This window comes from Microtus oregoni, unplaced genomic scaffold (assembly GCF_018167655.1).
Source record: "Microtus oregoni isolate MIOR12 unplaced genomic scaffold, Mior012 000013F_ref0000133, whole genome shotgun sequence".
In the NCBI taxonomy this organism is placed as follows: domain Eukaryota; kingdom Metazoa; phylum Chordata; class Mammalia; order Rodentia; family Cricetidae; genus Microtus; species Microtus oregoni.
Genome location: NW_024543072.1, coordinates 48,671,948 through 48,696,158, shown reverse-complemented (window position 1 = coordinate 48,696,158; position 24,211 = coordinate 48,671,948). Strand labels below are relative to the sequence as shown.

The following is a 24,211-nucleotide window of genomic DNA, read 5'->3' as shown; positions in this document are numbered from 1 at the left end:
CCCAGAGGCCTCTGTAGACAGCAATTGTGCACCAGCTAAACTAGACCCAAGTTTCAGAGCTCAGCTTCAAGGTCACTGCCACAGAAAAACTATCTGCGACCTTCAGAGCGTGTTTGATTCTGTTTGTATTTTAGACTTCTTCAAGCCTTTCACTCCTCTTCCAACATGTCTGCCTTCCTTTCAGGAACTAAAGACAGACCATGTTTAGCTTGTCTGTGCAGCCATTCTGTGTGCAGAGCATGGTGCCTACAAGACAGCAGAGCCAGGATAAAGATGTGTTTAATAGATGAACGTGTGACAGACAGAACTAGAAAGAATGCCAAAGGCGTTCATGAAGGAAGTTCTCACAATAACACTTTTTCAGTGTTCCTCTTGTTCATGCCTAGCTATATTTAAATAGCAAAAGATGCTATAAATGAGTCTCTACTTTAAAAATTAAAATGAGGAACAAGTAAAATTCCACAAGAAGCGAGATGACGACTCATTTTGAGGAAATCTGTTGCCGAGGCCCAAAGCCTGATGTCAGCAATTTTATTTCCTCTTTCCATATCCAGTAACTCCATTCATAACTACCGTGTTCACCATCCAAATATCAGCCAAAACCACATCCTCCAGCCAGACCTGGATAGAGACTTCCCTGGTACTCAAGTCAAAGGCAGGAAATGTGTTCTAGGTAGTTAACTAATTAATTACACAACTAATATTCTTTCTTAAATTTTTGCATTATTCTTTGGTAATTTCATGCATGAATACAACTAATATTAATAAATCCTCCCCATCTCTCTTTGTCCCATCCTCTCTCAAACTACAAGGTTAAGAACTACGAGATAACTAGATATTAGGCAAACATGACTCATGGCATTAATCCTTTAGTCCTCGAACAACTTCCGTTTTTTTTTCTTTTCTCCTTTAATTCTATCCAAGTCTAAACTTTTTCCTGCCCTTATGAAACTTCAGGCTGCCTTAGAAGACTTCTGTTAACTTTTGCAATAAACAAAAATGAACTCATCGATTTAGATGCCAGATCCATTTAGAGTGGAAGCCAGGACCAATTGCGGGAAGGGAAAAGTGTGGTCACTGCCTTCTTTTCTCCTCCCTCCCTCTGATCTAATACTTCTGCTGTATTTCATTTGTTTTGCTGGGGTAAAATGCCCTTACACAAAGAAACTTAGAGGAGGCCAGGGCTTATTCCGTTTACTATCACAGGCTTCCGTCCATCACTGAGGGGCAGTCAAGGTGGGAAATTGAACAGTCACATCGCATCCATACTCCAATCCCCAGCAGCAAATAAACTGGTGAAGCACATTTGTATCTTAGTACTAGGGAGACAAAAGCAAGGAGATCAGTAGTCCAAGGTCATCTTCAGCTACGAGAGTTTGAAGTCAGTTTGTGCTACGTGGGACTCTGTCTCAGAAACAAAACAAAAAGTCAACCAAAAACAACAACAACAACAACCCACTCACAATATATAGAGTAATACCAATAATCCATTCTTTATTCTTTTTAATCTTAACAAAACTATTTTAGAGCCTTGGTTAAAGTTTCCACTTGAGGGTTGAGCATCGAGTTAGACTAACTTCTAGAATAGCAGAGAAAGGAATCTGCAAAGTTCTTGCTGTAGAAACATTGACAAAGCAGAAATGTCACAACCAATCACTACAAACCCTGAAACTAATGAAAGGACCCAGGAAAAATGAACAGTATTTTTTCCAGTCTACCAAGAATCAGGGACAATGGAGGTCTGCGACATTTTCGGAAGCTCCTGCCCTTACCCTCCCCTGTTCCTCAGCATGAAGTTCCAACCAGGAAGGCAGGGCAGCCTTGAGAATGCGCAGGTCTGCCACCTTGCTGGTCAGAACTTGGCAGAACATGGAAAATTCCACACCCCTGAAGTTGTCAGAGAAGGAAAAGATCACAGACGCGAACACCAGATAATTCTTATACTAGCATGGGATCCACACTATTGGGAGAAGACAATAGACCATCCAGAAAGTTAAAAATGACAAACAGAGGCATGTCTGAGGCTCCATGGACAATCCCCAACAAAACAGAGAGAGAAAGGTTGGTAAGATCCAGCTCATCCCTGAAAGAGGGTGAGCATGGATGTGCTATGTGAGGGTCCCACACAGAGAAGAAAAAGTAGGCAGGGACTTATAAACTCCCTGAACTTAGAAAGCATTCTCCAAGCCACATGCAAGTCAGACATCATAGCAGAAATGTGCTCTCTTAAGATGCTTAAGTTAGTCTTTGCCAAACACTGGCTGACAACTAAGCCTTGCTAACCCAGACAGAAGCCTAAGAAAACAACACAGAAAGTAAAAGAAAGAAGGTGGGTAATAAATTGAGGTCACTAAAACAAATCAACAGTTGCAGCACTGTTAATAAAAATCCAGAGACAGAAAGTAGGGTTCAACATGAAGTCAGAAAAAGCAAAACAACCAGCCACTGGTTCTTACCTCTACCTCAGTTCAAAGTGGTGATTCTGCCTCCACGAATCTCAGAATGAGATTGTGTCTGAGAGCTGTCTCCTCCTGTCTTATATTCCTCTCTACGGCTGGGATTAAAGGCATACACTGCCTGGTTTCTCTGGCAAACTAGTGTAGCTACTGGGATTAAATGGGTGTGTCATTGCTGCCTGGTCTGTAAGGCTGACCAGTGGGGCTATTTTACTTTCTGATCTTCAGCAAGGCTTATTTATTAAAATACAAATAAAATATCACTACAAACAGTAGCAATAACTTGCCCATAAGAAATATCAGAATCGAAAGACACCATAATATATAATTTGATGTGCAACCTAGAATCATTTTCAAAATTGGCCCTAAGAAGGCTGGTTCACGTGGTAAAGGCACCACCAGGCTTGAAAACCTGAGTTCAAACCCACATGGTAGAAAAACCTACTCCTGCTTGCCGTTCTCTGACATCCTCCACACTCCACACAAACTCCTTGGAAAACACACACATAAATACACTAAACAAATAAATATAATAAAAATAACATGATCTTAAAAGCAAATAAATAAATTTTAATAGGACACAAAAAGTGTGAATCACACAACAAAAATTCCCAAGGAGAAAGAGAAGAAAAAATAGCAAAAAAAAATTGACTGAAATTTCCCTGATTTTGATTTTAAAACATATCACTAAAGCTGAGTTGTGTTAAACTGGATTAACACAAAGAAGACTGATGCCAAGACACATAGCCAAGCCATTGAAATTCAAAAATTATAAAGAATAAATTTAAGAGCAAGAAAATAATAGCTGCTCATGCATGAGAAAAATCAAAGATCAACAATTGACCTCTCATCAGAACCAATAGCATTCTGATGGCAGTGGGAACCACATGTCCAAAGTACTGAAAAAAATCAAACTATTACACCAAACATACCATAGTCACCAAACTATCTTTCAGAAATATGAACAATTACATCAGCATAGTAGTAAACAAAGAATATATAAATTTACCTTCTGATCTTCAGCAAGGTTTATTTATTAAAATACAAATAAAATATCACTACAAACAGTAGCAACTTGCCCATAAGAAATATCAGAATCGAAAGACACCATAATATATAATTTGCATAATATATAATTTGATGTGATATCTAAAATAAACTAGTAAAAGATGCAGAACCTGAACCTTAAACTCTGTATGTATGAGGGTGGTGTTTATAAGTGTGTTTAGTGTCCAGAAACTTTCTAGTTTACCAGGAAAAGAGAAGGAAGAAACCTTACAGGAGGTGAGAAACAAAGAGGGTGACGGAATACATACAATAAGTAAAGAAAAGGGAGCATTTACTGATGGAGAAGAGAAAAACAGTCAGGAGGGAATAGTGGGAAGGGGAATAATGGGACCAAGTATAATGACTCATAAATGAAAATGTCATGAGGAAACCCATTATTTTGCATGCTAACTTAAAAACAATTGTAAAATGTTAAAGGACAGGAAATGCAGCTTAGTATGAGGACATTTGTCTAACACGCATGAGGCCTTGGGGGTCAGAACAAGAAGGGAGAATGGGAGGAAGAGAAGGAGGGAGAGAAGGAGAGGAGAAGGAGAGAAGAAGGGGGGGTGTGAGGGAGGGGGAAGAAGGCTGAGGAGACAGGAATAGTAAAGAAAGTTCTTCAGGTTGAAAAGAATTGACAATAGGCAATAACACAAATTCACACAAAGAAAAAGAAAGCGCCAATAAAGGTAAAACATTTAAAGACAAATATATCTTCTTCTTTTTATCTTTATTCCACAAAACAATAAAATTACACTGAGCTAATTTAAAGAGGCTGTGTGTATGTAGATTTCATATGTATCCTTGAAAATTATAACACAGATATAACATGATAAATGTAGCTATTTTGGAGCAAGGGAAAGACACCAACGAGTCTGAACCCATAGGAATAAATTAAGAATACCAGTCTCAGAAAAATGTAGGAAAATATCAAATAGTCTATAAATTTTTAGTTTTATCCCTACAGTTTGTAAGAGGCATAAGTTTTTATAGGAACATATTACAATGCTATAGCACTGGATTTATAACACATGAAGATACAATATATTGGAAACAATAGCACAAATAAGAGAAGAATCGCAGCTACATAGAAAAATTACAGAACTAAGTTAATAGCTACATGAAGAAGACTGTAATAAATTAATACATATAGCTTAATTCCTAGAACTAGTAACAAACTCACTCAAATTATCATTGAAATATTAACAAAATCATTTAAATGGATCACCAGACACCTACCCCCTCCTCAAAACAGGATCATCAGACTACAGAGTGCAGGGAGCAGAAGAATAAAAATAAGTGAATATAGAAATGAGATGCATAAAAACAGAAACTAAAATGGCAGATGGAAAGCCAACCCGATTTCTACTAACAATCAATGTGAAACTAGATGAGGTGTCACATATCTGTAAACCTAATACTTGGTAGGCTGAGTCAGGAGACTTAAAATTTCAAGATCAGCCTGGTTAGAGAGAACCCTGTGAGCTATTGTATCTGCTATTGGTTTCCCTCCAGAACTAAATCATAAGTTCCTATTGCTTAAGGTACCACATTCTTGGAAACAGAACAAAGAGAACTCAAGTTGGAACTGAGTGGGATGCTTCTTCCTTCTAGCAAGCTAGTTTTCATAGCTTTAAAAGATGCTGTGCCGGTTCTTGGGCTGGTGGGAAAGGATTATCAATAGTCTCACTCAGTTATGGACCCTGTGTGCTGTATGACCAACCTGCAAGGCACAATAGTGACATGACTCTTAAGGGGTAATCAAATACTTTCTAATTGGATTTGAGGTCTGCTCCATAGGAGAGAAGTCATGTCTGGTACTGTAAACATGATCAAAAGCCAGTGGTTGGTGAGGCTACAGATTTTGATGGGGATGACAGCATGGTTTGGTTTGGTTTGGTTTCATAAGTAGACATGATGGTTTATCAAATTGTCTTAACAATATTTATGTTTATCCCCATAGATAGTGCTGGTGTCAGCTTTGATTAAGTAGCTTCCATTTTCATTGAGTAGAGATGATGTATAAATTCACCACTGGTCAAAGTGCTAAGGGTCAGGCATCATTGAATGTTCAGCCATCCGTAGCACCTTTCCCAAAGGCTAGGTAACATTGCAAAACAGAGGAAGGAAAGAACATAAGAGACAGAGGAAGGGGTAGAGTGTGTGGAAGGCTGTCTTTTGGGCATGAATGGCTATTATCCTCTTGAACTCTCCGCATCTATGATAACCTATACAAGACACACACGAGATCAGGACGGGAACATCTGGTCACAGAGTAGGATGGGGTTCATGAGGCCCTGCTCCTCTCTGAGAACCTACAGCCACCTAGTAGGTAGTAGAGGAGAGACACTTTGTTGAGTAATGTAAGCACTGGTTAATTTCCCATGGTTCTGTAAATAGCCCTTCCCACCATGCTCCTATAAGTAACTCTAATGAAATCCTTTGGTTCACATAAAAAGACAGAAACAATAAAACATGAAAGTACAAGGGAGTACACATACTAGTCATCAAAAAGAGAGGGACCGACAGAAGCAGGAAAAAACAATGAAAGGTAGTGAGGAATGGATACAATCAAACACATTATAAATATGTTTGAAGATGAAGTGAAGCAAATCATTAGATACACTAATAAAAGCCTAAAAATAAACATATGGATGAATGAAAAAACAGATAACCACATTGTGAGATAATCTTTCAAAAAAAAAATACCCATCAAAGATATGACCTCCAGTTAAAAGTCAATGACTTTCAGACTGAATAATTGTAAGGACTGTAAAAATCTGAATAAAGCCTGTAATACTTGAGTATTATAATATTCTTGTAATGCTGTACCAATGTCAGTGTCCTGGCTTTGTTAGTCTACTTTGGCTTTATACGATGGGTGAGGGGGGGAACTTAGTAAGAGGCACACAGAACTCTGCGCAACAGTTTAGGGATTTCTTATCTTAATTGTGTCTAGTTTATTTTTAAATCCAGGGCATGTTATGGGGGCTATGGTGATGCACGCCCTTAATCTCAAGACTCTGAAGGCAAAGGAAGGTGGATCTGTAAGTTCAAGGTCAGTCCGGGCTACAAAGTGAGACCCTATCTGAAAAAGAAATGTCAGTAGACCTCATTTTACGTACAATTTTCATTCCAGGAACTATCAAAGCTGTCCCCAGGGAACCTGGTTAGTATATGGTCACTTTTCCTCAGGGTGTAATTACTGTCAGTGACCCCACTTACAGTTCTGGTTAGGCAGCAGCTTCCACTCACTGGCTTCTCCCCTCCTGCCACTGACAGTAATGGCAGCAGATACTTTAGGTTTCTGTGGTATTAAGACATCTCTGCCCAACTCTCCATACTAACCACTCAAAAAAATGCCTTTACCCCCACAATTCGCTCAGACCTGGAAATCTTACTACAACTAAGTTGCACAACAGTTACAGTGAGTGTTCATAAAACAGAAGGTTTTCCCTCATTTCTTCTAGTGAGGCTAAATAACCAGTCTTCCTGAGAAAAAACTATCTGCCAAGTGTGCAGGGAGAGATATGAAGCTCATGGTTTGACTGTTTTTTTTGTTTATTTGTTTTTGTTTTTTTTTTTTTGTCTTGCTTTTCCCCTTTTCTTCTGTGCCCTATAATTAGAGATTTCCAGAATACTGAAAGGAGGAGAATTTAGATCCACTTTCCCAACACGCACACACTTGTGCCATGCAACTGGTGGCTTTCAACGAGTGATTAATACCATAATGTCTGATCAAAGCCAATTTAGTCATGTCAGAGCAACACAGGCTTCTCAGAAAGAGTGAACAAAAATGACAAAGTTAGTCTGAAGTGCTTTGTCACTTCTGTCTGTCTGCAGAGGGTGACTTAAAGTGGGGGAGAAGATAGTTACCATTAAAGCTGTGGCATCTGGTGGCCAGAAGGAAAGGGATTACACTTCCTAGGCAGTGACATAATGCTTCAGAACACAGTGCCTCCTTCTCAGAGCTTGCTTGCTCCCTCTCCCACTCTCCCATTCTGCCACTCCAACCCACTATTCATTCTGTTGTACAAAATGAGGAAGTGACCCTCTACCTCACAGACTCACTGGGAGGATAAAATGAGCAAATGTATGTAAACCACAAGCAAATGAAATGAATAAGATAATGTATTATTGTCTGTAACACTGATGCTCTCCCAAAACTGCCTCAACTCTGTGAGAGGCTTGGCTCTGTGGAGAGTTCTGACAAGTTTGGAGCAGGTCAGTTTGTTAAGCAACTATTACAAGGATGGTATGTTTTCCTTATGATCAACGATGAGGTTTTAATAAAAAATACAAAGTGCTTAAAGATCTAATCCACTATTTTTTAAAAAAACAAAAAACTGGCCACTGCTTTGTCTGATGCTGGAACCACAGTTTTCTCCATTATGCTGGATAAATAGGTGTTTGGAAAACAAAAACCCCTGGCCCTGTGTCCCTCAGCATCCTTCCCAGACATACATAACCACTCAGGCGGTGGTGAAGTTCTGTTCCTGAATGACTTGGATGATGCTTTTCTTCTTTAACTAAAGCCAAGCAAAGCTTTCTATCACCCACAGGCAGAGAAAAATGAAGAACAAAAGGAATCAAATTAGATAAATGCACCAGGCACGGTAGCACATGACTTTAATCTCAGCACTCTGGAGACAGAGGCAGGTGGTTCACTGAGTTGGAAGCCAGCCTGGTCTACACAGGGTTTCAGGTCAATCAAAGGTACCTAGTACCTGTTTCAAAACAAGCAAATAAAGGTAGTTAAATGTATGAGACCTGTATAAGAAATGTCCCCCAAGCCATTTGATTTTAGCATAGAAAGACTGGGAGGTTCTTAGGTTAGTAGGAAACATAAATGTGCACTCCCAGACTCAAGCACCGGTTATTAACTAGTTGGATTTCTCAGCCCAGGTGTGTTGTGGAAGATTGTTTTAACTAATCAAATGTATTACATATGTTTATCCTGCAGACTATTAGGTTAACTGTGTACCAGTGAGTTCGTTACTTTTGGCATGCTGCATCTGTTTAGTTATGTAAAGATGCTCTGCATGTGTTTCACCTTGCCGTCCTTAGGCACCTGAGTCGGTCTAATAAAAAGCTGAATGACCAGTAGATAGGCAGGAGAGGATAGGCAGAGCTACCAGACAGAGAGAATAAATAGGAGGAGAAATCTAAGTTAAGGAAGAAGAAGGAGTGAGATGCCCAGTTCAAGATGCCCGACATGAGAAATAGCATAAGATACACAGAAAGAAAAACAAAAAGCCAGGAGGCAAAAGGTGGATGAACAGAAACAGGTTAATTTAAGTTAAAAGAGATAGCCAGAAACAAGTCAAAGCTAGACCGAGCATTTATCACTAACAAGAAATCTCTGTGTCATGATTTGGAGCTGGTTGGTGGTCCAAACGAAAGAGAAAGCCTGGTACACAGGTGCATAGGTACAGGGCCTGCTTAGCAAGTCATAGGGAGGTTCCTGGTGCCATGTGTTGGAACCCATGCTCTTTCTTTGGAACTGATTTTTTTTTCTCTCGAATTTCTCTCTTAGGTCTCTAAGCTTCTTCCTAAACTCCCATATCTCCTTTCTAAATGTTCACTCTAAACCCACAACCACATACAGAGCCCACGCCAGAGTTTCAGAGAACGAACAGAGTCCAGTGGCTTAAGATAAGACCTCAGAGACACACGAACTACTAATACACACAGGAAGGGGGAAAGGAAATGTTTCCATGAGGTAAAGGCTCAACACTAAAACCTCTCCAACTCAGCTGAGGCTCTCCCTGGCACTGCCTGTTTGACAGTATAAATGTTCTGTGAGGAAAACCCTCCTAATGTATCTTCTAGCTCAGATCCAAGCATCGATCTCTACGTGATAGCTCAACACAAGCAAGATACTTCCTCACACAGTGGTAGCCCTGACTCTGAACAACATGGGGAATGCTGTGTGTCCTTCCCTAGTTTTCTAGCTGGACCAGGACTGATTATTTTCTCTTGATGAAAGGATGGATAAGCCAATGAGGACTTTTCATGGCAACCTGGGGGAACTACCCAGACTGTAGATGAAGCCATGTGCTGGAATTACATAAGAGAACTCCCTATTCATAGACTCTAGAATAACAAACCAATCCATATTTAAGCAGTTACTAGTTTTAGCACTAATTTTTCCCATATTAAACTCAATTAAACCTGTGATAGATTGATCAAATTGATTTCACTTTGTTTACTTAAATGTTTTGAACTGTTTTTCTGTGCTTCTGAGCTTTCTTTTCTTTTTCTTTTTTTTCTCTCATATCAAACAACCCTTCTGCCGTCTTCCCTCCCTCCTCTCCTCGCATCCTCCCTCTTACCTCCCATCTTCCCCAAATCTTTCCTCCACAGTTTCTGTTCAGAAAAGAGTAGGCCTCTCAGGATATCAACAAAACATGGCATAACAAGTTACAATAAGATTAATATTCACTCAGAGAGGCAGAGGCACGAGGATCTCTGTAAGTTAGAGGCCAGCCTGGTTTACAAAGTGAGTTCTTAAGAGAGCCAGAGCTATAAAGAGAAACCCTGTCTTGAAAAGCAAATAAACAAAAATAAATAAATAAAAGAGATTAATACATACTTGTTAATCATTTCCCAGATACTTGTTAAATAATATACACATACTATCTAGTTTATTTTTCTTAACAAGATAGTAATTGTCATTAACATTTTTGACATTAAATCTAACTAGGTTTAGAAAAACTAACAACTGGTCTAACTGAAACCTTAAACTCTATCTCAATGTTATATAAAAATACCTCGCTCAAATAGTATGAAACATTAACAGGACTAAGCCAACCCTAGAACTGAGACCTGCCTCATTGCAATTCTTTCTTCCTACATCATTGTGACACAGCAAATAAAATCCTAAAGGGCGAGCAAGATGACTCAGAGCGCAAAGGCACTGCTGCCAAGACTGACGACTTGAGTTCAATACCAGGACCTACATGGTTGGAAGGAAGAAGTAGGAGTACAATGCTCCTAAGTTGTACTCTCATCTAAACAAATACACACACAGAGCACAGCTGTTGTACATCAGCAATATCTACACACAAACATATGCTCATGAAATAAGCATAATTTTTAAAAGACATCCCAAACATTTGAAAATTACATGTTAAGAAATATAGTTATTGACTCGGCAGTGGTGGTGCACTTGGGAGGCAGAGGCAGACAGATCTCTGTGAGTTCGAGGCCAGCCTGGTCTACAGAGTGAGTTCCAGGACAGGCACCGAAGTGACACAGAGAAACTTGTCTCCCAAAAAAAGAAGAAAAGGAAAAAGGGAAAAAGAAAGAAAGAAACACAGGTGTCTCAGCAAGAAAGTAACAGGATATAAATGTTATCTTTTCAAAAAAAAAAAAAGAAAGGAAGGAAAGGAGGACGGAGGGAGGAAGGGAAGAGAGAGGAAGGAAGGGAGGGAGGAAGGAAGAAAGGAAGGAAAGAGAGAAAGAGAGAGGATGGAAGGGAGGGAGGAAGGAAAGGCTGCAGCTTTGTGAGCAGCATTCACTTTTTTACAGTTCTAGAAACTGGAAGTCCAAAACCAAAACTTTGCATATTGGGCTCCAGCATCCCCTGCTTGCTTATGGTGGTGGTCTCCTCATCAAGCCCCTCTTTTCCCTCTTCCCATATTTCCCAGAGATCTCTGTGTGTTTAAATGTTCTGTTAGGACAGGACCTAGGTGTTCTCCTAGTATGTTATTGTCTTATGGCCCACCTGACTGATCTTGTTTTAAATTAATCGTCCCTTGAAAGCAGCATAGGCATGGCAGTCCCGAATCCAGCGATGAAGGATGGAGTGTGAATGGCTGGGTGTCACTTCAGGGAGAGACAGACAATGAATGCCGGCAGCCTAGCTGTTTTGAGACAGACACCGATCCAGGCTGTTGGTGAGAAGGCAGCACAGTACCTTTTCCTTCCGGGCAACCACCCCATCTGGCCATTCAGCAAGCTGCCATGTACTCCCCCAAGCATTCCATATCGATGAACACAGCACACTACTTAATGCTCCACTCTTGTGTTTGCCACCGCCACCTTGCCTCTAGAAAGCACTCAGTCAGAGGAACCTGCCCACCTCAGAATGGGCAAACAGGCCTGCCAGTTCCATGGTGAATTACAAAGCAGAAATCTCCTCAGTCCCCGGCCAGCTTTCTCGTGTTCTTCCCTTGACATGTAGATTGGCTGTTATTTTCCAAGCCTGCACCTAAGCAAGTGGCCATTCGGGATATATTTTAGAGTATAAAATTTTGAAGTTGGAGGAAATACTCTTAGCATGCCAGCATCACTGTGCACTTATAAGCTGCAGCCTAAGGAACAGCCAAGCGGAGCCACGCAGGGGACAGCCACTTATAAGCTGCAGCCTAAGGAACAGCCAAGCGGAGCCACGCAGGGGACAGCCACTTATAAGCTGCAGCCTAAGGAACAGCCAAGCGGAGCCACGCAGGGGACAGCCACTTATAAGCTGCAGCCTAAGGAACAGCCAAGCGGAGCCACGCAGGGGACAGCCACTTATAAGCTGCAGCCTAAGGAACAGCCAAGCGGAGCCACGCAGGGGGACAGCTAGGGGACAGCCCTATACTCATCTCTCCTTCTTTAGACCTCAGTGTGTACAGGAAAGACTTTTAGAATTAATCAAAATTAAAATTAAATGTATATACATTTGCCTTTTAGTTTGGCCAGTATGTTTAGTGACTAAGTTACTAGTTTGGAGGTATGGTGTAGATTCAATGTATGAATTTGAGGAAAAATTGCAACTGGATTTCCCCATGTGACTGATTAAACAAAATGAATTTACACTTTATTTCATCTTTTATACTTTCCTATGGTTGAGCCATAGTTACAAGTTGTTTATTTACAAATATTACATGTTTTGAAACCTCTGTCACTCATACCGCTATGAAATAGCATTACACTGCTGGTTGGAAAACACACAACATTCATTTTTAGATATTATAGAATAAGGATATTCTGTCTTGTCCCTTATAGAAACTGACCAGGTGATTTAGTCAGTGTTAACTAGTTAAACACATCTAACGAAGTACCAAGAAATATGGGGTGCCCTGAGGCTACGCCTGTGGTTTCTCTGCCGACTGGAAGGTACAAATAGGCCCTTTTGCTGAGGACTCCAGTCCCTCTTTAACTGCCAAGTTTTGCTTTATTTTCTACCCATGATTTACTAATAATCGCCCTTCAGGGAATGCTCCATCTTTCCTGTAAGACTAAGAATCCAGGCAAAGCCGCCTGGAAATGCATCTGACAGGAGGAACTGTCTCGCGGGAGCCATTTTGATTCTAGATGAACTCTTTCCCACTCTGCTTTTCAACCAGCTTCGAACAGCAACTATTTTGGAAGCTTAGGACACTGACCTTGCTTGTAGCAAATTTACATTTGATGTTTGGAGGGAATGACAGTAATTCTAATTCAACTAATTCAATCCATCACTCTATAACATGCACATAGTCAAGATGTAGCACAAATACATTATTGGTGCCGCCAGCAGAAGACGGCAGCGTAGACAGAATGCATTTTCTATCATTTTACCCTTGATGGTTCTGGGGGTCATTTTGTCCTCAAAAATATTGGATCAAATTTAAAACAGTGTTGGTGTGTGCTTCAGAGGCACCAAGCCACTCTTAAGTAGTATTTAATGTATACATTGACGGCCACAATCTATGTATATTTATTCTGTTCAGGATCGTGTAACGTGAAATAAGGTTCAAGGTCGTGATTCTCTTCTCAGATGTAACGGGTTTTAAAGATGTGCTTCTAAATGTGAATGCCAGTTCTCTTCTGAAATGAGACACAAACTCAGTCTTTTGCAGGATAAAGTGGTCTATGAAGACAAAGTTTGTTTTTTGAAGAAGATACTCTTAATTGCCTTTTGGTTGTGTATCCTGGTAACAGTCTAATGAAGGTTATGAACTCTGTGATACAGCATGAGGTTGAATTTATTTAATAAAACCATCAGATTACAAAGGGAAACAATTCTGATACAATATGGTACTTTGGCAGTCTATGAATATTAAATAATATTACATGTAGCGTGTTGCCTCTGAGGAACACTAGCGTTGTTCTAAATTTGATACAATGATTGAGGACAGAATGACTCCCAGAACTATGAAGAGTAAAACGATACTCTATGCATTCTCTCTGTGCCCCCGTCCTCTGCTGGCACCATAGGCACTTGTATTACACCTTGAATATTTGCTACTATACAACAATAGATTGAATTAAGTGAGTTAGAATCACTATCATTGCCTCCAAATAGCAAATGTATATTCCCTCAGCCTTTGTACATGAGCTAGAAGGTTGCCCTAAAGGCATTAGTCAATCTGTCGGGGTTCAGTTGAGCGTCTCCTGCTGCTTTTTAAAATATAAAATTAACAAAAATAATGCTCGGCACTCCCCTTCATTTTGCAGATGAGGAAGTTGGCTGACTGTAACTAAGTCATAACCTAAGAGACGAGGGCGGAACAAGAAGAGAGGTACACAGTGACTTTCCATTTCATGACCTGTCATGACAGCAGGAGAGGAGGGAGAGGGGAAGGAAAGGAAGGAGAGACAGGGGAAGGAAGGGAAGGGGAGAGAGGAAAAGGGGGGAAGGAAGGGAAAGAGAGACAGGGGAAGGAAGGGAAGGGAAAGAGGAAAAGGGGAAGAAGGGAAGGAAGGAAAGGGGAAGGAGGGAGAGGGGGAGGAAGGGAAGGAGAGAGAGGAGAAGGAGGGAGGGGGAAGAAGGGAAGACCTTCCTAGGATGGGGCAGTGCAGCCAGGAGCAATCTCACAGCCTCTGACAGCATCCCCTTGTCTTACATGACAGCCAGCAGTTGAGTTTTGTTTTTGTCTGGGGTGGGAAGAACCTATCACTGGGCTTATGATAGCCAGCTGTTCCCTAAGATGCTAGTAATTAAAAAAGAAGCATGTGACGTGATTTGTAGATTAAAAAAAAAACAAAAAAACAATTTTCGGTTATAAAAGGACATCCTGGCAGTAGGACTCTTTTTTATGATGGTTTTATTACTAAGTGTCTCAGACATAACATAATTTTGGTTTGGTTTGGTTTGGTTTTGTATTACTAGGGATGGAACCTGGAGCCTCACACATGATATTCTTCTGCTAGGCTAACTTTTTACACTGCATTGCAGAATTGCATCAGTTCAATCAAATTTTAGACTATCTTATCAGATACACTAATACTCTGAGAGCCAGGTATGATGGGACATACCTGTAATCCCAACACCAAGAAATTAAGGATTCACAGTGGTCTAAATAGTCAGTTCCAGCCCTAAGTGCCCATCTTAAAATAATAAATAATAAGCAATAATAATAATTTTTAAGTTTTCCTCAGAAACTGGAGTGGCGAACAAATGGCTGATGTTGTGCTAGGTGAAACCTAAGGACTTCCCTGGGAATCAGCAGGAGACACAGAGGAGGCAACCAACTTCAGCAGCAATCCCACCAATTAGGACATGAAGAAAACAGATTCCAGAACGTCGCCTCTTGGAACAGGTAAAAAGTCATTGAGATCCAGTGAAGTGTAGAAAGAGGCATGGAGTCCAACAGGGGTTTGAAAGGAACAAAGGCTCCATTCCTTCCTACAGGAAAGCAAGCCAACCTGTGACACACCCTGCCTGTTACTAACTAACTTGCCTCAAAAGACCTGAGTCCTAAAAGTTCCTGGGTTTCTATGTATTCCAATTTCTGTGTAGGGTTTGGTCCTGTCTGGGTTTTTGTTTTGCTTAATGCACCATTTTATTTTCAAGGCTTTCAACTTCTTTTCCTTCCTTTCTTTCTTCCTTCTTTCTTTCTTTCTCTCTTTCTTTCCTCCTTCCTTCCTTCCTCCCTTCTACTCTTCCTCCCTTCTTTCCTTCTTTCCTCCCTCTCCCTTTTGGAAAAGACAGAAACAAAACCAACAACAGAAGACACACACATTCTACGTAGCATCTTTGACCTATCATCTACAGCTAGAGTGGAATCCATAGCCAGTCAGTGGTTGTGTTTTCAAGTCTCATCCTCAGAACCTGAAGAGGCTCTTGACCAACACTGCAGCCTCTAAGGTCTTAGGAAAGCTTCCATCCCCACTCCTGGAAGTGGCCTGGCATCCTTCTCAGTCTCCAGGATCTCACCCACTTACACTCTGTTGGTTAGGACTCCCCTGTATGTGGCAGTCCCTCACTAGAGAGGCAGCCTTCCTTCTCCTCCACACATGGCTCTGAAGGAGAGATCCTTACCTTTATAAGGATTTTACACTGATGGCAAAGACTTTCTTTCCCGAACCATCAAATGTCAATCAGATTATCTGATTGGCAAAGTTGCTATAGTCTCCACCCGTCCTGGCTCCCCCCAGAAGGGATCCTTTGTTTGTTGTACCTAGATCTGCACTGTCCTATGGCTTCAGGCATGGCCACCCCACTTCTACTTTCTCCTCTCATTCGTCTCCATTAGCTCACTGAGACTGACCTGGTAACCATCAGGACCAACCTCCACCTTCTCTAACATAGGGGTCATTTCTGCACCCTCATCCTACTCAGCCTTTGTTTCCTCTGGAATAATCATTTTTCCCACGCTTCCATGATATTATCCCAGAATCTGGTTTCCCATCTAATTTTCTGGTTGCTTCTTTGCAGGTTCCTTTACAAATGCTATTCTCTCTGAGGAGCCAGTGTGAGCCATGCTATCTTCACTCTATTCACCTCCTACCTCTTGCCCATCACATCTTCTTACATGGACCATTTTATCATTTGTCCTTGACACGAGAGAGGTATCACTACAGACAATGTGGAGAAGTTCTGCTTAACTTATTGCAAACTTTTACATTTTCTAAATTTAAATCTCTGCTTATTGCTAACTCAGAAAATAAATACTAAGTGACAGATTATAATAACCATTTAATAGTTTTAAATGAAGCCCTTTTATTTTGATATTTATTACTTTGGTTTTGATAGTAGGACCTTGCGCAGGCTCAGCAACACACTACCACTGAGCTATGTCCAGCGCTATTGTCTTACTACTCACTTTGACACATGACCTCACTAACTTAACCAAACTAGCCTTGAACTCACTCTGTACAGAAACATTGAATTTCTAACCTACCTACCAGGGATTATAAACACTGCACCTAACCCTTTGGTTAAGGAACCATTTTAAATTATATTTTTTGCTATAACAAATCTTTCTAAAATGTGTTGGCTGCAACTTCTGAAAATCAAGACTCTACTAATACTTAGAAGCTATTATTTGGACATGTACACTATACACTGATAGCAAAATGCTATTCAATGGACTGCAGAAATGCCAGGTTTTAATCTTTGTGTTCATGAACTCAGCCAATTTTAAAATCATCTCCTTCTTATTTATAAAAGATGAAGGAAAGGAGATGAAACCTATTTGAAGTTGTGGAAGATGCAGTAGCTGAAGGTTATTAAGAGATCATAATCACAGATGAAAGAGTCTATATTGAATGATCTGTATCGTTCTGCATGTACACACCTTGATGCACCTTCCTCCAAGCTGATTTTCTATAAATTCTGACATAATTGCTCTAAATTATTTCTCTAAATCTGTCTCCTAATATCACATAAAATACAGGTTAAGAAAATCCACAAACTAATTAATTTTGTGCTTTCATAAATAAATAACAGAATCTAAAAATGTAGGACATGGTTTGTGTTCCCCTAGACTATCTCAGGCAAGCAGTGTCTTCTGGAATTACAGATCCACGAATCCAACAATTAAATATATTTCAAGCAGGGGTTCAAAACCAGCTTGCTGCTTATGGAGTACATTCAACTTGCTTATCTTGTCAAAGATGTGGGCATGAAGTGTGGGGCAAATAGGAAGTGTGCCAATTCACTGACTAAAACTCAGAAGCTCCTTGATGTTTGCAGACCCAGCATGCAACTCTCAGCTATTGCATATTGCTTGTGACCAGGCCATGCCTATGCACACCAAGACATGCATATGCATACCAAGACATGCATATGCATACCAAGGCATGCGTCTGCATACTAAGACATGCATATGCATACCAAGACATGGTGTAACTGGTTTACAAGTCTTGAGAAGGAGCTTCTATCTTCTTTACTGTAAGCTTCCAGATTGCTAGGGAAAGTAAACTTTTTATTTTGTTCTGCAAAGGATGAAGGTAAATGTTTTATACTAACTATCTGGCATAATTAGTGATGGAAAGAACCTTAAGACTCCAAACAGTCTAAGAAACTCCTCTGTTTTCTAGCTGGATGTAAGTCCTTTGGTTAAATAAGTATGTATTATCATGATTCATAAAAATCATTCTTTAACATGTCTATTACAGTTTTGATAAAATATCATGAGTTATTTTCTTTAAAGCCATATGTACCTGATTAAAATACTAAGTAGTTCAAAAACTCTATAATTACAAATTTCTCAGTCAGGCTGAATGTTAGTGCAACATCCCAGTTACAAGGGCAGAACAGCGGATCTGCTATGAACTGGATTTTGGGACAATGTACTTTTCTTTGCCTTCCTTCACAATTTTTCAGTTGACCCCAGTAGGAGGAGGCTGACAACCACAAATAAAGCCCATCAAAAAACAGGGACTATGAACAAACTTCCTGGTCTAATGAAATATACAAAGTCCCTAGGGATGGATGCTAGGGACACAGGCTTGCCAGAGAAGCTAATTGATTTTTCCCAAATTTCTCTTTTCACATCTATAAATGTTGATAGTAGTAACTGCTCTGCTAATTCATAGTTATTAACCACCCTCCCAAAGAAGAATGGAATTTCTATTCATTTTGTTGTTGTTGTATTGGGAACTGATCTTCAGTTTAGTGAATGCTTGAAAAGCAAATGATCCACAGTGAGCTACATCCCAACCTCTCCCCCCTTTTTTAACCTTTAAAAACACTTTAGATCTCATTAAGTTGCCTAGGTTGGCCTTCAACTTAATGTGTAGCCTAGGCATGCCTTAAACTTGTTAACCTCCTGTGTCAGATTTCCAAGTAGCTAGGATTACATGCCTGTACTACCAGCATCAGTAATGAATGAAGTTCTTATGTAGCCTTTTAATAAACCATATAGCACTATATAAATAGAAGATAATAATAGAACTCATTTTTTTTCAAACTAAATGATTGGGAAAATAGTTCATACGTAGAAACAAAATAAATAAAAAAAAATACATTGAGTCCTGCAGTCATGAATTTTCTATATTTGAGAAGAATGCTGGAATTAGACATGTTAGAGACACTTGTGTACTAACTCAAAACCTATTCTTGCCTAAAAGTCCAAAATTTGCCTTTAGACTTGGAGGCCAAGCAAAAAGAATAGAGGATGAAGGAAATGAACGCACACTGTTCCCAGCTACAGCTACATGTACTAACAAGCAGGAAGAAAAAAGGTGAGGGCTGTCCATTATCTTTTCATTTTAGCTCACCCACAGGTGTCTCTTGAGTTGTCTAAAGATATTTGATTTAATTAAGCAATTAAACTGGTAGTGCAGCTTTTCAAAACTGCTTACAGTCAGCACTGAGTTATTTGCATTTGTTTGAGAAGAGAAGGAACTGTATTTAAGATTGCTATGTGTGTATTTAAAGTCACCCACAGGAAAACAATAACTGAGGCCTACTATCAAGAGCAGCGAAAAGCATGCTGCAGCCCCAACCCTCAACACACACACACACACACACACACACACACACACGTAATGGCATCAAAAGATCAGAAGAAATCTTCCATTTGCTGCCTTCTCTGAAAAGAACCCCAGAATCACTCCCAGTTCCCCAGCTCTTTGTTGCGCCAGTAGTCAAGAGATAGAAGACGATGAGTTAGTTGGTCAACACTTAAGCTCATTCCACACGCATTATTGACAAACATGGGCATTCTTTTTACAAAACTTTGTTATGAGTGATTGTCACACAACCAGCTCTTAGCCTTTGCCCTACTTGTCTACATTAAGCAAGCCTGGATCTCTCCAGAACTGTGAGAAACGCTACAACGTTTGGGGAATCTTTTCAGAATCCTCTTGCACTTCCTCAATTTTGGCAAATTATGAGTCTATGAGAATGTGATTTGCTTTCATGTTCTTGTGCATTCCCACACATTATGAAGGGAAGTCCCACGAAACACTGAAACTAAACCCCTAAAAATATATGTCTATAGGATTTCTGTCTCTACATCTGGATCAGCAAGACCCTTGAGATTCTTCAAAATCTTTGAGGATGTCATAAGATCTCTGATGATCTCAACTATAGCTGTTCAAATTCACCATGCTAAAAGTTAAATCTGGGAGAAAGCATTAAAGTAGCATTGGAAGATGCAAACATCTAAATAACCATTCTGAACATTTGCCAAACTTCTTTTAGAAAGAGATCCAATTGTAAATAAGGTAACAGTCTTCCTGTAGTGGGTGAATCACTGGATTCTCTGTTTATTCCGTATTCTTACTCATAGCATCTAATGTAATCTTAGAGCCAATGTAATTGTAGGCCAACTCAAATACCTTAAGCTAGTTATGAATGGATATATGTTTCAAAAGCAAAATGACAAACAGAAACTAGTATTCTGTGACATCTTTTTAAATGTTTTGAGGATCCTCAACATACTGCATTATTTTTATTCCTATTTTACAGCTAAAATATAACAATATAAGATTAAGTAACTAGGTCGCTTATGACCTTATCACTTGAAAGTTGTGGAATTTTTGTCAACGTCTAGAAATGCACTCTTAAGACTGAGTCATAATGAGTTATACAAACATTAATATAATGGCTCTAGATTAAATAGTACTTAGAATATGAAAACTTGTGATTTATCTAAATATTCAGTGACAGATTACTGCTCAATCCAGTATATCTCCAGACTGGACATAGATCATGTAAAGAGTCATAGTCTTTAATCTCTACATGGTATCTAACTTCTAGATGAGACTCACAGTATCTAAAAACTATGGATGAATATAAAGTCACAATTATAAAGCCTGTCTTAATAGAATCATGTAAATCAGGAGAAAGTACCATAGAAAATGACACTAAATTAAACTTTCTGAGTGTACAAGTGAGAGTCCATATTACATAGGAAGATGTGTAAAAGCATATGAATGCAAATCCATGGATTCTTTTTCTCTATTCTACATCTCTGTAATCTGGATAATCAACAATACTAAAAGAGTAGATAAATAGATGAAAGTCATTTAAAACTTAATCCTTGGAGGAGAATAAGTAATTTTTTCTCTTTTGTTCTTTGCAATTTTCTATTATTTAAAAAATTTTGACAGTGGGTGTGAATTATGTTTGTAATAGGCAATACTATGAAATTTGTCTGGTAAATACAAATTAGAAAGTTAAAAATAAAAGTAGACTATATACAGATATACTTCATGATCCAATAAACAATTTGCATCAATTTCTGTTATGTTTATTATAGTTAAGTAAAAAGATTCATCAGAAGTTGTAAAAGATAACAAGTCTCATACTTCATGACTGATTATTATTGGGGTTGAGTCTAGAATCTATGTCACTTGCTTTCCAGGCAAGTGGCTACTCACAGCCCCAAGGTGCTTAGAATTCCCAAGTATTGGTGAACAATGGCCAGTGTGGACACTAGATTGTTGACATTAGAATATGGACAGCAAGGCAACCCAAAACTTACAAGTAAATTAGTTTGCTACTTAACTTTGATGTATTATCAGAAAGCCTACAGTTCTAGGAAATATCCATTCCTTTGGCAAAGGTGTGAATTTCTTTCTTTCAGATCCGTGTGCATTGGAAGAGCGTACATACATTATCCCGGGAGGGTTCCAAAGTTCCCAAAATGCTTGTGAAGGAGTCAGTGACCAACGAGAAAGAAAATGGATAAAAGAAATATCATTTACGAGCATGGTGGGGGTGTGGTGGTAAACAGAAGGGGAGGAAAAGGAACCCTGCAAGTTCTGTCTTCCTCTTTTTTTAATTCCTGGAACATGTCTATTAGTATGTAATGACACAGCTTCAGGACTCAGCCTTCTGAGCGACAGCACAAGGGCAGATAAGGTGCTAAAAACATGAACTTTACCAGCGGCTGAGACATATGTGTCAGAACTTTATTTTTCCTATTTAAAAATAAGTATGAAATGCTATGAAAATAACTTATACTGTTAGAATGAGAGTTTCTCTTTCCATGAAATATGTTTCCCATGGAGGAAGGTAGTAGAACGTTGAGAAAAGGCCGATTAAATATTTCTCTAGACATTTCACAATTATTGCCTAATTTAAAATTTAACTCTTCCTGAGCTCAATAAAAAACAAAGACCCAACTTCACTGACAAGGTCCAGTACATCTGGGATATAATTTCAGACTCAATAGGTTTATTTCATTAAATTTCCCGTGACTCTCTTTGACTGCAATTCCAAATTACCCAACAAAAGGAAACAAAACAAAATATACCCCCCTTTCCCAAATTAGAATCCCAGATATAACATTTAACCATTCTGAGGGGCATGTCGCTAATGCTCTCCACCCCCTTCACCGAAAGCAGTATAAACTTCAGCCGAAAGCAGGGGCATTTTTCTTAAGCTAGTTTTTGAAGTGATGAATATATAAATATAAAACTGAAGAGACAAGTTGTAAAGAGCTTAAATGGGTTAAGTCACTGTTATTTCAAAACCAAATGCCTTTCCCCCTTCCTTCCTTCCTTTGAGCCCCAGTTCTAAAATAGTTTTCACACTCAAAATTCAAGCATGCAACTTGATAATGTATTTTTGAGAACATTTTTGACCTGTTCTCCTGTCAGGATAGATGAGTTACCAAAAGACTAGAGGAAATAGCAATGCTTGTTAGTTCACGGTTAGTTTTTCAGTATTGTTCATCGCATAGCACAGCAACACGTTAGATAACCAAGAGCTCTCTGCATATGTCACTAACATAACTCTTTTTTTAACAATTAAAATTCAAATGAGTCACCAAACTGCCCCTAAGGATTTCCATTGTCAAGCAACATACAACTCAAGTTCAGGAGTCCTCAGGAGTCACTGGGTGGCATCACGTGGAACACAAAGACGCGCCAAGTCACTTCTCTATAAATACTAAATTTCCCAGCACCCGCGGAAGGAAACAATTTCTCCCTTTAATTCAGCCTGCTCTTGGGACCCAGAAAAGCAAGTCCTCCGGAGTGAGAAGGGGACTGAAGCCCGCTGGCTCTGCAAATCTTTCCCAAAGGCTGAGGAGGGAAAGCAGAGAGCTTTGATCTGGGGTGGCAGCCTTCCTTCTCGGCAGCTGCCCACAGATACCTGGGGAGAGTGCGAGAGGGAGCAGGCAGGGAGAGGAAATGCTTACAGTTCCCAGAGTTAAATGAGACTCCTCCTCAGGCTTCTTGGTGCCTCTAGCTTTCAGTCAGTCAGGATCCCCACACAGTTCCGACTTCAAGAAAGTCTTTTCCCACTGGGAGGAGGGGCTAAGAAGTGGGCCGGTCTCACTGACTGGATGTTAAGGTGGAATTCAAGCCAGGGCGAGCTCTTCTGTTGAAGGCTAACATCATACATGTGCGTGTTTAGTTTTTAAAGTCGGGCCTTTAAAGCCATAAAACATGCTTTAAAAACGTGTGACCTAACTGGTCCTAGACTCTGTGTGCGTGTGTGCGTGCGTGCGTGCGTGTGTGTGTGTGTGTGTGTGTGTGTGTGTGTGTTTTGATACTGCGGCTTTTGCCCTTAAGCAGTCACTACTTCCTCTTTTTTTTTCCAAAAGAGTAAGAGCTAAGTTGAAAAGATAATGAACTATCTTGAGCATTTTTAAAGTTTTTAAAAAGCTACGTTCTAAACAAACACCACAGATGAAATACGCACATTTTACAGCTGAATAATTTTGGACCACTTTAAAAGTCAAACTTGCTCAAGCTTTTCTCTCCAAACTCAAAACCTCTGAAAAGACACTTGGAACAATAGAACACACACATTCAGACTTAGAAACAACACCAAACCTGGCAGAATCCCAAGTTGCGATATCATTTGAAGTATCTGATGACTTTGATGAGAAGAAAGTGCAGGTATTGCGTCCCTTACCGAGCAAGCTTGCTGGTAGCTCATACCTGTAACCCCAGCACTTGGGAGGTGTGAGTTGAGGGCCAGTCTAAGTAACACATTGAAGCCATATCTCAAAGAAGCAAACATCACAAGAATCCATAGAACACTGTTATCCTAAGGATCCTGGACAGGAGCCTTGCAGAACTCTGCTTTATCAGCAATGGCCACTATCTTGCCCCTTCCTCCCAACAACTCCTTCAATCATCTCCTAATTATTATCTTCAATGCTTTTTAAAAATAATGATTTTTTTTTTCTTTTTACAAACTCTCAGTTTGCTTTCTAGCACTGGGATAAACTCTTTTGGTCCCAAAGCAACTTGTGGGGACAGGATTTGTTTGACGTACATGTCCCAATCCTAGTCCATAATGAAGTGAAGCCATCATAAAAAGAAGTCAAAAACCTGATTTCAAAGCAAAGATCTGGAGGTGGAAAGTAAAGCAGAAACCAAGGCGAAATGCATTTTTCACCTCATTTCCTAATTTATTTGTTTTTGTTTTATGAGACAGGGTCTCATGCAGCCTAGGCTGGACTCAAACTGAACTGTCTAGCAAAAGAGACTTTAAACTCCTAATTCTCCTGCCTCCACCTCGCTGGGATCACAGACACATGCCACAATGCCTAGCAATTGATATCATTAAAGTTTTTGAATGTTCCTTTTTCAAT

General features: G+C 39.7%; 1 protein-coding gene across 1 annotated transcript in view; it reads right to left on the bottom strand.

Moving 5' to 3' along the window:
- Positions 1–22,920, bottom strand: part of Pla2g4a (phospholipase A2 group IVA) — a 139,304-nt gene extending 116,384 nt beyond the window's left edge. The window contains exon 1 of the mRNA XM_041662737.1: positions 22,805–22,920. The gene's annotated coding sequence lies outside the window, so the exon portion shown is untranslated. The remainder of the gene's footprint in view (positions 1–22,804) is intronic.
- Positions 22,921–24,211: the final 1,291 nt, after the last annotated feature.